The sequence below is a fragment of the Macaca nemestrina genome, chromosome 4 (assembly GCF_043159975.1).
Source record: "Macaca nemestrina isolate mMacNem1 chromosome 4, mMacNem.hap1, whole genome shotgun sequence".
Lineage (NCBI taxonomy): Eukaryota > Metazoa > Chordata > Mammalia > Primates > Cercopithecidae > Macaca > Macaca nemestrina.
The window spans coordinates 119,744,843-119,761,729 of NC_092128.1; the positions used below are offsets into that span (position 1 = coordinate 119,744,843).

The following is a 16,887-nucleotide window of genomic DNA, read 5'->3' on the forward strand; positions in this document are numbered from 1 at the left end:
GCAAATAATTGGGCCAAATATAAGTTTAAAGTTTATTTTGCAAACAACTCAGTCCTGTCATGATTTTTTTTTAACAAAAATGAGTACTGGAGAGAGATAAATTATTTTTTCAGAACTTATCATACATATGCCATTAAATTCTAAACTCATTAGTTATTTTTAAGTTGTTGCCTACATTTTAGACTGACTGCTTATTCCTGCCAACCAACCAGAAATCTCTGGCTACAGCTCAGAAAGAACAAGAGGGATAGGTAATATAGAAATTTGTATCAATATTCTAGTTCTGAACAATTATCCTGCAAATCTTTCCAGGTGATGGGAATAAATAGGATGCCCATCACCTGCAAGTTTCCTTTTTGGGAAAGTAAGACCAAGGGAGCTAACCAAAGCCAAGCAGTATGTACCCAAATCCTAGAAAACATAACTATATCCACCAGCTATCTGGGCATGTCACAGACATTCTTTAATCTCCCTTGTTGGAGGAGGACTCAATTCCACAGCTTCACTGTAGCATTTGGCTTATGATAAGGAGCCCATACAACCCCAACTGAGACACATTTTTATCCCAAACATAATTCCAAGCTTCATGTAAAAGCTCTAGGAAAGAAAACTGGATCTGAAGGATCCAGAGGCAGACAATAACAGAATTTAAAAGGCACAGTGCAGTTGAGTGTGACTGATTTCTTTCAGTTAAGCCATGCTTCCTCTTACATGGTTAAAGGCCATGCTGTAATCCATGGCATAAATGAGGTCTAGGGAATTCAAAGGCTATGGAGAGCAGGGAAGATAGGGCATGCATGGGTAAGAGTAGACACTCCCACTCTCTAGGCTCCCTGTTAACGTGGGTAAAAGCCCCCTTAATACCCATGAGTGGCACTCTGTCACAGTAGCCAGGACTCAGGGATATAAGAAAGGAGGAAAGAAACAGGAATGTCTCACTTTCCCTCCCTCACGTACCTTGGGTAATTGCTTAGGAAGGGAAAGGAACCAGGGATGCTTCACTCCCCTCTTTCTAGATGAGTAGCCATTCGTCTTCAGTCTGTACCCCTTTCAAATGCATCCTGAACCTCTGGGACTCCTTTGAAAAAAAGTCTTTCTTTTTTTTTATTCCTCTGTCCTCTCTTCACTGATTGGTAATTGTGCCTCTGTACTATGGGACACTCCCCTCAGAGTGCATCCTCCAAATTGGGAAGTGTTAGTTTCCTAATCCTGGAATGAGTTGGCTTAGGATTGGGTTCAGGGGAAAGGAACCCAGAAGCCTGACATGCAGGCAAAAGGGAAACCCTTTTTTTTTTTTTTTTTTTTTTTTACAAGTCAGGTTTTTGGCCTCTCTCTCCTTGTGCAAACTGGTAAAAGGCTTCAGAATTTTTTAGGTATCCTTAATCCTCCCCTTGTTTTATTTTGATACATGTTTTCCAATAACTCGGTGTGTCTATTCTTGCCTTCAGGCCATTAAACTTCAAACGGTCATGCAACCAGATTCTCTGACTGTGACCCCTTCTGCTGGGTACCCTTAGATTGGCCTCTGAGTGAACTCTGACTTCCATTTCCCCAAAACAGCACCCCCCAACAGCAGGAAGAACTTAAGATCGGTCTTTGTCCTTATCCTTATCCTTATTCTAATGGCAGTTAGATGTATTTCTTTAGAGGGGAAAATGAGACAGTCAAGTAAAAAGTAGTCCCCAGAGAACCTTTGACCGGGCTGTGCACAGGGAGGACTGGGTAGGTCCTGGAAAGTTTGTGTCATTTGCAGTGGGAAGGAACCTGGCCCCTCCTGTTTTTGGGTGGTGACCTGGGATTCAATCTGTGAGATGGGGGCCTGTGAATAGGAATCCCTCTTGCTTTGCTGAGTTTTTTTCATTTTTCCTTTTTACCCAGTAAATTCCATAACCCCTCGCACTTCAAAGTGTCTGCAAGCCTTGTACTTCCTGGTGGTGAGAAAAGAACCAGGTTTTTACTACAAAAATTGGGTTGTAGAAACCTTGGACGGTTTCTTTAAGCTTTCTCAATATTAATTTGTTCAATTATGTGAATCTAGTTATGCCCACTTCTAGTGTTATGGTGATTACAATACATTGTAACACAAAGTGCCTAATGCTTGTAATTACTATTATTCAAAAATAGTGATTTTGTTTCTTTCTAATGATCCTCACCACTCTCAGAGTTTGTATTGTTGTTTTAAAGAAGCAGTGGGATGGCAGTGAGATGGAGAGGGGAGGAGTTATGAAATTAGTGCAGCTCAACAGAAACCAAGTAATGAGGCACTTCATTAAAACATGAGATTGGAGTGGGATACTATCACCGTATAATTTTTCTTTTCTTTTTGGCTAGATGTATGTATCTAAGCAATCACAGGAGAGAAATTCATACATTCAACAGGAGAACAAAAATTATCCTGTTTCATACCATATTTTTTCTATTATTTGATAGGCTGTGCTTTACACAAATATTTAGTCTTTTAAATTAATTAACTATCCATAGCATCAACATTTCTGGGATAAGTCATGAAAATGCTAGCTGAAACCTGCTTCAGAACTTTAGGAAGACAAAGAGCCTAAAGGAAAAGTCAGACTTTATTTTCAACTGAAAGGATATACCTTGGATAACTGTTAGGGTAATCTAAAATTCCTTTCTTCAAAATATACTCATATTAAATAACAGCACCTTTCCAGTCCCTGAAGAAGCACCTATGATATATAACAGATTGAAGCATGTGCCCTTATTACTTTCTGCGCTGTCTAAATGCTTATGTTAGCATATCATAAATACATGTTTATGGAATTCCGTGGAAATCAATTTAATTGAATTGAGGAAAGAATCAATATACAGTTCCCCAGTGGCTACCCTCCAGAGTCTAAAAGCCCAGATAAGTTTTTAAAAATATTCTCATTGCCTTTCAAAGTGTAGATTAAGAATGACAACATTATCTTGTTTTATTTTTCTTTTAAATTCTGATTCCAGAGATTAATTAGAAACAAAGAAATCAAAATCTTTGGCCATCATCTTTTAAAAAGCTTTTCTCAGAGAAATAAAATACTTTATAGACAAGCAAATGCTTACAGATTTTGTCACCACCAGGCCTGCCCTACAAGAGATCCTGAAGGAAGCACTAAACACGGAAAGGAACAACTGGTACCAGTCATTGCAAAATATGTCAAAATGTAAAGTCCATCGATGGTAGGAAGAAACTGCATCAACTAGCGAGCAAAATAACCAGCTAATATCACAATGACTGGATCAAGTTCACACATAACAACATTAACCTTAAATGTAAATGGAATAAATGGTCCAATTAAAAGACACAGAGTGGCAAATTGGATAAAGAGTCAAGACCCATCAATTTGCTGTATTCAGGAGATGCGTCTCACATGCAGAGACACACATAGGCTCAAAATAAAGGGATGGAGGAAGATCTACCAAGCAAATGGAAAAAAAAAAAAAAAAAAAGCAGGGGTTGCAATCCTAGTCTCTGATAAAACAGACATTAAACCATCAAAGATCAAAAGGGACAAAGAAGGCCATTACATAATGGCAAAGGGATCAATTCATCAGGAAGAGCTAACTATCCTAAATATATATGCACCCAATACAGGAGCACCCAGATTCATAAAACAAGTCCTTAGAGACTTACAAAGAGACTTAGACTTCCATACAATAAAAATGGGAGACTTTAACACCCCACTGTCAACATGAGACAGATCAATGAGACAGAAAGTTAACAAGGATATCCAGGAATTGAACTCAGCTCTGCACCAAGCAGACCTAATAGACATCTATAGAACTCTCCACCCAAAATCAACAGAATATAGATTCTTCTCAGCACCACATCACACTTATTCCAAAATTGACCACATAGTTGGAAACAAAGCACTCCTCAGCAAATGTAAAAGAACAGAAAATACAGCAAACTGTCTCTCAGACCACAGTGCAATGAAACTAGAACTCAGGATTAAGAAACTCAACCAAAACCACTCAACTACATGGAAACTGAACAACCTGCTCCTGAATGAATACTGCGTACATAATGAAATGAAGGCAGAAATAAAGATGTTCTTTGAAACCAATGAGAACAAAGACACTACATACCAGAATCTCTGGGACACATTTAAAGCAGTATGTAGAGGGAAATTTATAGCACTAAATGCCCACAAGAGAAAGTAAGAAAGATCTAAAATTGATGTTAAGATCCAAATTAACATCACAATTAAAAGAACTAGAGAAGCAAGAGCAAACACATTCAAAAGCTAGCAGAAGGCAAGAAATAACTAAGATCAGAGCAAAACTGAAGGAGATAGAGACACAAAAATCCCTCCAAAATATCAATGAATCCAGGAGCCGGTTTTTTGAAAAGTTCAACAAAATTGATAGACCGCTAGCAAGATTAATAAAAAAGAAAAGAGAGAAGAATCAAATAGACGCAATAAAAAATGATAAAGGGGATATCACCACCGACCCCACAGAAATTCAAACTACCATCAGAGAATACTATAAACACCTCTATGCAAATAAACTAGAAAACCTCGAAGAAATGATAAAACTTCCTGGACACTTACAGTCTCCCAAGACTAAACCAGGAAGAAGTTAAATCCCTGAATAGACCGATAGCAGGCTCTGAAATTGTGGCAATAATTAATAGACTACCAACCAAAAAAAGTCCAGGACCAGACTCACAGCTGAATTCTACCAGAAGTACAAGGAGGAGTTGGTACCATTCCTTCTGAAACTATTCCAATCAATAGAAAAAGAGGGAATCCTCCCTAACTCATTTTACAAGGCCAACATCATCCTGATACCAAAGCCAGACAGAGATACAACAAAAAAACAGAATTTTAGACCAATATCCCTGATGAACATTGATGCAAAAATCCTCAATAAAATGCTGGCAAACTGAATCCAGTAACATAACAAAAACTTATCCACCATGATCAAGTGGCCTTCATCCCTGGGATGCAAGGCTGGTTCAACATACGCAAATCAATAAATGTAATCCAGCATATAAACAGAGCGAAAGACAAAGACCGCATGATTATCTCAGTGGATGCAGAAAAGGCCTTTGACAAAATTCAACAGCCCTTCAGGCTAAAAACTCTCAATAAATTCGGTATTGATGGAACATACCTCAAATAATAAGAGCTTTTTATCACAAACCCACCGCCAATATCATACTGAATGGGCAAAAACTGGAAGCATTCCCTTTGAAAACTGACACAAGACAGGGATGACCTCTCTCACCACTCCTATTCAACATAGTGTTGGAAGTTCTGGCCCGGGCAATCAGGCAGGAGAAAGAAATAAAGAGTATTCAATTAGTAAGAGGAAGTCAAATAGTCCCTGTTTGCAGATGACATGATTGTATATTTAGAAAACCCCATCATCTCAGCCCAAAATCTCCTTAAGCTGATAAGCAACTTCAGCAAAGTCTCAGAATACAAAATCAATGTGCAAAAATCACAAGCATTCTTATACACCAGTAACAGACTATCAGAGAGCCAAATCAGGAATGAACTTCCATTCACAATTGCTTCAAAGAGAATAAAATACCTAGGAATCCAACTTACAAGGGATGTAAAGGACCTCTTCAAGGAGAACTACAAACCACCGCTCAGTGAAATAAAAGAGGACACAAACAAACGGAAGAACATACCATGCTCATGGATAGGAAGAATCAATATCGTGAAAATGGCCACACTGCTCAAGGTAGTTTATAGATTCAATGCCATCCCCATCAAGCTACCAATGAGTTTTTTCACAGAATTGGAAAAAACTGCTTTCAAGTTCATATGGAACCAAAAAAGAGCCTGCATTGCCAAGACAATCCTAAGCCAAAAGAACAAAGCTAGAGGCATCATGCTACCTGACTTCAAACTATAGTGCAAGGCTACAGTAGCCAAAACAGCGTGGTACTGGTACCAAAACAGAGATACAGACCAATGGAACAGAGCAGAGCCCTCAGAAATAATACCACACATCTACAGCCATCTGATCTTTGACAAACCTGACAAAAACGAGAAATGGGGAAAGGATTCCTTATTTAATAAATGGTGCTGGGAAAATTGGCTAGCCATAAGTAGAAAGCTGAAACAGGATCCTTTCCTTACTCCTTATATGAAAATTAATTCAAGATGGATTAGAGACTTAAATGTTAGACCTAATACCATAAAAACCCTAGAAGAAAACCTAGGTAATACCATTCAGGACATAGGCACGGGCAAGGACTTCATGTCTAAAACACCAAAAGCAATGGCAACAGAAGCCAAAATTGACAAATGGGATCTAATTAAACTAAAGAGCTTCTTCACAGCAAACGAGACTACCATCAGAGTGAACAGGCAACCTACAGAATGGGAGAAAATTTTTGCTATCTCCTCATCTGACAAAGGGCTAATATCCAGAACCTATAAAGAACTCAATCAAATTTACAAGGAAAAAACAAACAACTGCATCAAAAAGTGGGCAAAGGATATGAACAGACACTTCTCAAAAGAAGACATTCATACAGCCAACAGACACATGAAAAAATGCTCATCATCATCCACCATCAGAGAAATGCAAATCAAAACCACAATGAGATACCATCTCACAGCAGTTAGAATGGCGATCATTAAAAAATCAGGAAACAACAGGTGCTGGAGAGGATATAGAGAAATAGGAACACTTTTACACTGTTGGTGGGACTGTAAACTAGTTCAACCATTGTGGAAAACAGCGTGGTGATTCCTCAAGGATCTAGAACTAGAAATACCATCCCATTACTGCGGATATACCCAAAGGATTATGTCATGCTGCTATAAAGACACATGCACACATATGTTTATTGTGGCACTATTCACAATAGCAAAGACTTGGAATCAACCCAAATGTTCATCAGTGACAGACTGGATTAAGACAGTGTGGCACATATACACCATGGAATACTATGCAGCCATAAAAAAGGATGAGTTCGTGTTCTTTGTAGGGACATGGATGCAGCTGGAAACCATCATTCTCAGCAAACTATCGCAAGAACAGAAAACCAAATACCACATGTTCTCACTCATAGGTGGGAATTGAACAATGAGATCACTTGGACACAGGAAGGGGATCATCACACACCAGGTCCTATTGTTGGGGGGGCGGGCGAGGGATAGCATTAGGAGATATACCTAATGTAAATGACGAGTTAATGGGTGCAGCACAACAACATGGCACATGTATACATATGTAACAAACCTGCATGTTGTGCACATATACCCTAGAATTTAAAGTATAATTTTAAAAAGGCTTATAAATTTTAAAAGTTATATTAACATTTTAACTAATGTAATTAAACATCTAACAAACATACAAACAAACAAAAAACAGCTTTTCAAGGTGATTCCTGGGTGCAGGGAAATTTGAGAACTGTTTTGTCAAACATAAAGAATCTCTTTTATAATGAAATAACTTTCTCCCCTCCTTGATAACAGCCATGATGAAAGTATAAAATAAACATACCTTCACATATATTTACATACATATAAGTGTGTGTGTGTAGCCTGTGGTATATGGAACCAGATATAAATTAAATGTCTGTCTTTGATGATTTTTATAATACATCCATTCCCATGGGCAGAGGTGTGATTTCTGCCCATGCTCGGGCCCTGGTGCCATGATCTCGCTGTCTCCCGCCTGCAACATCTACATCACCATGAACATTGTTCTCTTAAGGCTGGCTCTGAGCTATGTGTGTGTGTGTGTGTGTGTGTGTGTGTGTGGTGTGTGTGCACATGTTGGTTATTTCCTGTAACATTCCAAATATTATTCTTTCTTTTATATATTTTCCTTCTACTTTCATTTTCTTTAAATACTAAATAACACAAGAAGTGCTGCTGCTCATGCATTTACTGACAACTCCCCACGTGGATGCTCTTTAATCCAATATTTGGTCTAGGGTGAGATTCAGTCTCTCACTCTAATGTTTAGGTAACAAACGTATAGGTAACAAACATATAATAAAATTGCATAAATTTAACTAATTGATAGAGATACCTCCACAGCCAACTCAATAAGTATTCTTAGACTTGGAATAGATTCTAGACTTGACTAGAATACAATGAATATTCCTGGTCTTGGAATAGATTGTAGACTTCAATTAGATTCTAAAGACCTGCCAGTTAGTAAATGGAAGCTACTTGTTGGATAAATAACAGTTAACGGAAAGTTAAACTAGGAGGTGATATGGAACTTCAACCTGGTTTTTAATAACATCTTTACTACTTGTCTCTCAGGTATGTAATTCTACCCCAACCATCTGTTCCACATCTCCACCTATCTGCATGACACCGCTATCACACAAGTCTACCTGATTATTATATTGCAGAGGCTGACAGCTTCTCCTCTTCATGACTTACTGATTTCTTCTTAATCAACTGCCATTCAAGATATCACACCATTAATTTCAAACATTATTATTTTTTTAATTAATAGACTTTATTCTTTAGCATGTTTAGGCTTCCACTACAATTGAGTGAATAGTATATCACCCTCCTCCTCAAGTTTTTTCTGTTATAAAGATCTTGCATTAACGTGGTACCTCTGTTACAACTGATGAGTCAATATCAATACAGTATTATTAACAAAATTTTATCGTTTACATTAGGGTTATATACTATATCGGTTTTACAAATGTATAATGACATATATCTGCCATTACGATATCTTGCAGAATAGTCTCATTGTCCTAAAAATCCTCTGTGCTTCAACTCTTCATCTTTCCCACTCTCTTTCCCTGTATCTTTGAAATCCACTGATCTTTGGATTGTCTCCATAGTTTTGCCTTTTCCAAATGTCATGTAGTTGGAATAATACAGCATGTAGCCTTTTCAGATAGGCTTCTTTCACTTAACAATATGCCTTCAAATTTTCTCCAGGTCTTTTCATGGCTTGATATTCATTTCTTTTTATTGCTGAATAGTATTCCCTGGTATGGATATACTACAATTCGATTATCTGTTCACCTATTGTAGCATACATATCTCAATTGTCTCCAAGTTCTACCAATTATGAATAAAGCTGCTACAAATATTTATGTGCACTTTTTTGTGTGGATATATTTTTTTTTACTCATTTGGGTAAATGCCAATGAGCACAATTGCTGGATCATATAGCAAGAGTACATTTAGTTTTGTAAGAAACTGCCAAACTGCTTTCAAAGTGACTGTTTCATTTTGCATTCCCACCAGCAATGAGTGAACAATGCTGCTGCTCTTTATCTTCACCAGCATTTACAGGTGTTAATGTTTTTGGATTTTAGCCATCCTTGTAGTTATGTAGGATTAAGTCATCATTGTTTTAATTTGCAGTTCTCTAATGATACACGATTTTGAACATTTTATCACATACTTATTTCCCATCTGTATATATTCTTTGGTGAGGTGTCTATTGAGATATATTGCCCATTTCATTACATCAGAGTTGTTTTTTTCCTGTGGAGTTTGGAAATTTTTGTAAATTATGGTTACTAATTCCTTTTTAGTTGTGTGTTTTGCAAAATAATATTTTTCTCCTAGTGTGGTTTGTCTTTTTATCTTAATATTTTCAGAGTAGAAATTTTTCTACTTTTTCAGAGTAGAAATTTTTAGTTTTAATAAAGTCCAATTAGTTAACATTTTCTTTTATGTATTGTGCTTTTAATGTTGTATCTAAGAAGTCATTTCAAAACTGAATATGCCTAAATTTTAGAATAAGTTTGTTAATATCTAAAAAATAACTTTCTGGGATTTGATTAGGATTGCATTGAATCTATAGATCAAGCTGGAAGGGACTGATATGTTTACAATATTGAGCCTTCCTATCAATGTGCATGAAATGATTTGTTTCATCTGAATTTAAAAGTACTCCTCACATAGCTCATGTACATATTTTGTTTGATTTATACCTAGGTATTTAATTTTGATGTTAATCTAAGTGGCACTATATTTCTCATTTGAATTTCTGGTTAGTCATTTCTGGTATTCAAGAAAGCAATTGACATTTTTTTTTTGTATTAATCTTGAGTAGCTTCTCTATGATGACATATCACTTCCATGAGAATTTTTTGTTGTTGATTCTTTGTTTTTTTTTTCTTTTTTTTTTGCATATACACATGACATCTACAAACAAGACCAGTTTTATTTCTTCCTTCCCAATCTACATTCCTTTTGTTTCTTTCTTTTTCCTTTCTTTCTTTTTTCTTTTTTTTTTTTCTTTTTGCCTTCCTGCATTCACTTGGAATTCTTGTACAAAGTTGAGTAAGACCAGAGATAGTGGCATCCTTGCCTTGATGATGATCTTAGGGGAAAATATGCAGCTTTTCACCATTAGGTATGATGTTAGCTGTAGGTTTTTATAGGTGTTCTTCATCAAGTTAAGCAAGTTCTCTATTAGTTTGCTGAGTATTTTCTCAATTAATCAGCATTTTTGTAATTAATAATTATTCGACAATAAAATTATTAACATATCGTCAAATATTTTTTCTGCATCTATTGATATAACTATATTTCTTCTTTAGCCTCCCAATGTGATGACTTGAGATTTTTAAATGTATAATTGACTTTTGAATATTGAACCATCTTGCATTCCTGGAACAAATCCCACTTGGTTGTGGTGTGCAAATTTTTAGCTATTATATTAGCCAAACATATTTTAACCACGTACGGTCTTTTTCCCTAGTCAGCATTTAATTTTAGTAAATTCAGCTTCAAAAATCTTTCTTGTCTGGGTACAGTGGTTCATGATTGTAATCCCAGCACTTTGGGAGGCTGAGGCAGGAGGATCACTTGAGCCCAGGACTTCAAGACCAGTCTAAACAACATAGAGAAACAATGTGTATTAGTCCATTTACACAATGCTAATATAGACATACCCAAGACTGGGCAATTTACAAAAGAAAGATGTTTAATTGGACTTATAGTTCCATGTGACTGGGGAAGCCTCATAATCATGGCAGAAGGCAAGGTGGAGCAAGTTGTATCTTACATGGATGGCAGCAGGCAAATAGAGAATGAGGAAAATGCAAAGGCAGAAACTGATAAAACCATCAGATCTCCTGAGACTTATTCACTACCATGAGAACAGTATGGGGTATGATTCCCTCAGGATTCAATTATCTCCCACCAGATCCCTCCTACAGCACGTGACAATTATGGTAGTACAATTCAAGATGAGATTTGGGTGAAGACACAGAGACAAACCGTATCATTCCAGCCCTGACCCTTGCCAAATCTCATGTCCTCACATTTCAAAACAAATCATGCCTTCCCAACAGTCTGTCAAAGTCTTAACTCATTTCAGCATAAACTAAAATGTACACATCCCAAAGTCTCATCTGACACAAGGCAAGTCCCTTCTGCCTATGAGCCTGTAAAATCAAAAGTAAGCTAGTTATTTCCTAGTTACAATGTGGGTACAGACACTGGGTAAATACAACCATTCCAAATGGAAGAAATTGGCCAAAGGGGCTACAGGGCCCATGCAAGTCTGAAATCCAGCAGGGCAGTCAAATCTTAAAGCTCCAAAATGATCTCCATTGACTCCAGTTCTCACATCCAGGTCGTGCTGATGCAAGAGGTGAGTTCCCATGGTCTTGGGCAGCTCCATCCTATAGCTTTGCAGGGTATAGCCTCTCTCCTATTTGCTTTCATGGGATGGTGTTTAGTGTCTGCAGCTTTTCCAGATGCACGGTGCAAGCTGTCTGTGGATATACCATTCTGGGATTTGGGGGATGGTAGCCCTTGTCTCACAGTTCCACTAAGCGGTGCCCCAGCAGGGACTCTATGTGGGGGCTCTGACCCCATGTTTCCCTTCTGTACTACCCTAGCAGAGGTTCTCCATGAGAGCCCCACCCCTGCTGCAAACTTCTGCCTGGGCATCCAGGTGTTTCCATACATCTGAAATCTAGGCAGAGGTTTCCAAACTTCAATTCTTGACTTCTGTGCATTCATAGGCTCAACACCACATGGAAGCTGCCAAGGCTTGGGGCTTGCACCATCTGAAGCCATGGCCTGGTCTCTATGTTAGACCCTTTCCAGCCAGGGCTGGAATGGCTGGGATGCAGGACACCAAGTCCCTAGGCTGCACACAGCTCAGGGACCCTGGGCCTCCAGTCCTGTGATGGGAGGGGCTGCCCTGAAGACCTCTGTTATGCCCTGGAGACATTTTCCTCATTGTCTCGGGGATTAACATTGACTTCTCGTTACTTATGCAAATTTCTGCATGTGGCTTAAATTTCTCCTCAGAAAATGAGATTTTCTTTTCTATCACATTATCAGGCTGCAAACTTTTCAAACTTTTATGCTCTTTTTTCCCTTTTAAAACTGTATGCCTTTAACAGCACCCAAGTCAACTCTTGAAAGCTTTACTGCTTAGAAATTTCTTCTACCAGATACCTTAAATCATCTCTCTTGAGTTCAAAGTTCCACAAGTCTTTAGGGAAGGGGCAAAATGACACCAGTTTCTTTGCTAAAACATAACAAGAGTCACCTTTGTTCCAGTTCCCAACAAGTTCCTCAGCTCCATCTGAGACCAACTCAGTCTGGATCTTATTGCTCATATCACTATCAGCATTTCAGGCAAAGCCGTTCAACAAGTCTCCAGGAAGTTCCAAAGTTTCCTATATTTTCCTGTCCTCTTCTGAGCCCTCCAAGCTGTTCCAACCTCTGCTTGTTACCAAGTTCCAAAGTGGCTTCCACATTTTCAGGTATCTTTTCAGCAATGCCCACTCTACTGGTACCAATTTATTGTATTAGTCCATTTTCAAGCTGCTGATAAAGATGTACCTGAGACTGGGCAATTTACAAAAGAAAGAGGTTTAATTGGACTTACTGTTCCACATGGCTGGGGAAGCCTCACAATCATGGCAGAAGGCAAGGAGGAGCAAGTCCCATCTTACATGAATGGCAGCAGGCAAAGAAAGAATGAGGAAGATGCAAAAGTGGCAACCTCTGATAAAACCACCGGATCTCATGAGACTTATTCACTACCATGAGAACAGTATGGGGGAAACTGCTCCAATGATTCAATTATCTCTCACCAGTTCCCTCCCATAACATATGGGAATTACAGGAGTATAATTCAAGATGAGATTTGGGTGGGGACACAGAGCCAAACCATATCACACTGTCTCTAGAAAAAATAAAAATAAAAGAATTAGCTCGGTGTGGCGGCATGTGCTGGTGTCCCAGCTACTCAAGAGGCTGAGATGAGAAGATCACTTGAGCACAGTAGGCCAAGGCTTTAATGAGCCATGATTGCACCACCGCACTCCAGCCTAGACAGCAGAGTGAGACCGTGTCTCAAGAGAAAAAAAAAAAAATTCTCTCCTTTGCATCACCATTACCACATTTTAGTGCATATAACTTCTGTAAACCAAAAAGTACCTGAGGCAGGTCTCAATCAATTTAGAGGTTTATTTTGCCAAGATTGAAGACATACCAAAGAAAAAGAAACACAAAACCACAGGAACAATCTGTGATCCGTACTTTTACCAGAGAGGGTCTCTGGACATCAATATTTAAAAAGGAAAGGCCAGACAGTACAGAAAAGAAGAACGAAGAAAAGGGGAAGTGTAGATTAAAGCGGAAAGCGGTTGCATTTTTTTTAAGGCTTCCATTAGCGTTCACTGAATCCACATTTTACATGTGAAAGGAGGGAAAAGAGGAATAGTCAATTATGTATTCCTCTCATGCTCAGTAAATGAACAATTTACATAAGATAAAGTAAACATAGAGTAGCACCTGTGGAGACATCTGGCCTTCTATCTCCAGCTATTTGTGTGACTCAGCTTTCAGTTTAACGTTTCCCTTTGGCATAGTGCATTTTGGGTCCTGAGATTTTATTTTCCTTTCACAACTCCTAAAGTAGTTTAAATCAGACTCATTACAATAGCTTTTAATCACTTTCTGTCCTGGCCTCCTCCTTCTCTTTGCCCCTGGACGTTAATTATTTCTGCTAAGCAACATATAATGCAACGTCTTATTCCTCTGTCTGGCATGCTTTTCCCTGATCAACAGGACTCCCCGATCCTGACTCTGGCTTATCTTCTCCAGGAGGCTTTTTCTAACCACCCTAAGGAAAACGGCAACATCCTCTACCACCAACATTCCCTTTTCTCTTCTATGCTTTATGCTTCTCCATAATATTCTCAGCATTTGAATTAGCTTTCTATTGCTGTCATAAGTACTTTCCACAAACTTAGTGGCTTAAACAAAGTGAGTTGGGAACTCACTGCACTGAACTGAGCACCGCACAAGGCTGTGCTCCTTTCTGGAGGCTGTAGAAGAGAATGCACTCCCTTGCCTTCTTTGGTTTCTAGAGGCACTCACATTTGTTGGCTCATGGCTCCTTTTTTCGAAGCCAGTGATATATAATCTCTCAGATCCTGCTTCTGTCATCAGGTCTCCTCCAACTACAGTGGGAAAATGTTCTTTGCTTTTAATGACTTCTGTGGTTAGACTGGGCTCAACTAATAATCCAAAATGCACTTCCTATTATTTTAAAGTGCATAATCTTAATCCCATCTGCAAAGCCAGGTTTTGATGTAAACTAACATCCTCCCAGATTCTGGGATTAAGACATGGTCACTTTGGTGGGGGGAATTACTCTGCCTACCATCCCATGTAGAATTCTAAGCTTTCTATATTCATTTTTAGTATATCTCACCAACAACTAAAATGTAAATTTTATAGAGACAGTGTAGTTGTTTTAAATTTTGTCTGTTTCTGTTGTATTTCCAGATAGAGCCTGACACATATAAATAAGTTACGTAATAAACACTTGCTGAGTGAGTAGATATCACTTACTACTTTCTGTTCTAGTGCTTTGGGTACATGTCTAAACTTGCCATTGATTTGTACATTTATTAAGGTCAAGGCTATGCCTTATGCCAGCAGGTCTTCTTCATATCCTGCCAAGTGATCAACATGAATAGTATGTGCTGAGTAAACAAGTTTAGAATGTAATGAGCTAAAATATCTTCTGAATTTAAAAAAAAAGACATTAAAAAGGCCAACCACAATATTATATTGGCTAAAACCAAAATACCATTAAGCAATAGGATTATTTCTGTGACAATGATGCAATCCCAAAATTTGTTCACAATGTTTTGTAAATTATTTGGAGGTTGGCATTTTGTATATTCTTAAAATCATCTAATTTTCCAAAGACTTCCAAAATAGCTTCTCTGTGAGTATGCTCACACCCTACCTGTTATTTATATCTTTCCAAAGCTCTGCAGTCACATTCTTTTTTTCTCTAATGGTGTCTCCTCTAAGTGAGCCCCCTTCTACCTCAGAACACCAAGGAAGAACAAACATAGTTATACCTTTAATCTGTGAAATGCACTTAAATATATATTATGCATCTTGATTAATAGCTTAATTTCCCTTTTGGTAGAATCCCAAGTATTTAGTTATCTGTTGAATATTAGGTCTAGGGGAAGACACATCTTGTGTCTATGAACCTCTTTGTTCTGTGCCTGCACTTTTCATGTTTTCTTGTCTCTGTTAATACCCAGTGAGGACATATATTGACTGGCCCTCTACCCTATTAGCTGAATTCAATGAAAATGGAAACTGATGTATTCATCCCAGCAAGGGAGGACTTTTCTGTTGCCATATATTCCATAATAAACAAATGCAATATTTGCAGCAAGAGCAACCTCTGTGGCTTCAAATGAAATTGTTATACCAGGACATCCTCTTTCTCTGACAGGACATATCCATATTCCTGTTAATTTCTCTGTAGTGCAAGGAGGAGAAGTGAGTTGAGGACCTTTTGAATACGTAATGTATGCCAGCATCCTATGAAGTTTAAAATGAAGAGCAGTTTATTCTGTTGCTTGTGGGAACATTGGTGTCACCTGTTACACATCTACATTTGAAAGATGCTTCCGAAACTTACTTTATATGTGACCTCAGTTTCCTCATCTGTAAATTGAAAATGTAAAATGATTCTTACTACAAAATGTTTTTATTAGAACTAAATTAAATTATTCATGACTCTGCTCAACAAATTGCATATTTATGACTATCATGTTACTTTGTACAATTCTTCACAATACATAAAATAGACTTCCACCAATTCACTTTACTTGCTTGGTTTTAACATACATATTTACATATTTTAAAAATATGTATCAGTGTTCTAAAATTAGTTCCCTTTTCTTTTCATGCCCTGAGGGTACCACACCCATTCCCATTGAGAAATAATCTGAATCATTTTGATTGTTCAATAATCGTCACATTGTCACATTATTTTGATCAAGACTGATCACCTCCAGTAAAGGACTATTTAGATGCTAGAAATGATCTCTCTTAAACACACATACATGCACACACACACACACATACACAGTCTTGCTACCAGGATGATTGTATAATAAAAGAAGTGTAAAACAGGACTGCCAAGCATACAAACAAGCATTTTCTTTTCAAATTAGAGACTGACAACTTACGGCTTCCTCCTGCAAGCTTTTGGGAATTCCTGTTGTCTATTCTAAGCAAAGCTTCTCTAAGATGCCCTTGGTTAAACCGTTCCATCTACAGTGAGTATAATGTTATTTTGTTGCTGTATACCAAACTGCTAGGTGGATAAGGCAGCAGAGTTTGCCTTTAAGTGGGTTACCCAGGACCAAATAGAGTTCAAGATCTAGGTTAATACTCCAAAGGCGCAAGAGGTGTTGGGCACATCACATTTTTATACCCATTCACCTGAGATATGGAAGTAAATAACTCTACCAATTTATAGCCAACCATTTATCTTAAATATAAATGTCAGTCACTTCAATTATGAAAAATTATTCCCAGAAAAAAATTCCTATCTACTGTCATTCTTAATGCAAAATCTCTGATGAAGGTTGAGATAGCAGGAGTTCAAGAACTTTGGAGATAGAAA

At 37.8% G+C, this 16,887-nt stretch overlaps 1 long non-coding RNA gene across 1 annotated transcript in view; it reads left to right on the plus strand.

Moving 5' to 3' along the window:
* Positions 1-16,491, plus strand: part of LOC105492365 (uncharacterized) — a 43,538-nt gene extending 27,047 nt beyond the window's left edge. Inside the window, exon 3 of the long non-coding RNA XR_011621694.1 lies at positions 16,433-16,491. This is a non-coding gene — a long non-coding RNA (uncharacterized lncRNA). The remainder of the gene's footprint in view (positions 1-16,432) is intronic.
* The last annotated feature ends 396 nt before the right edge of the window (positions 16,492-16,887 follow it).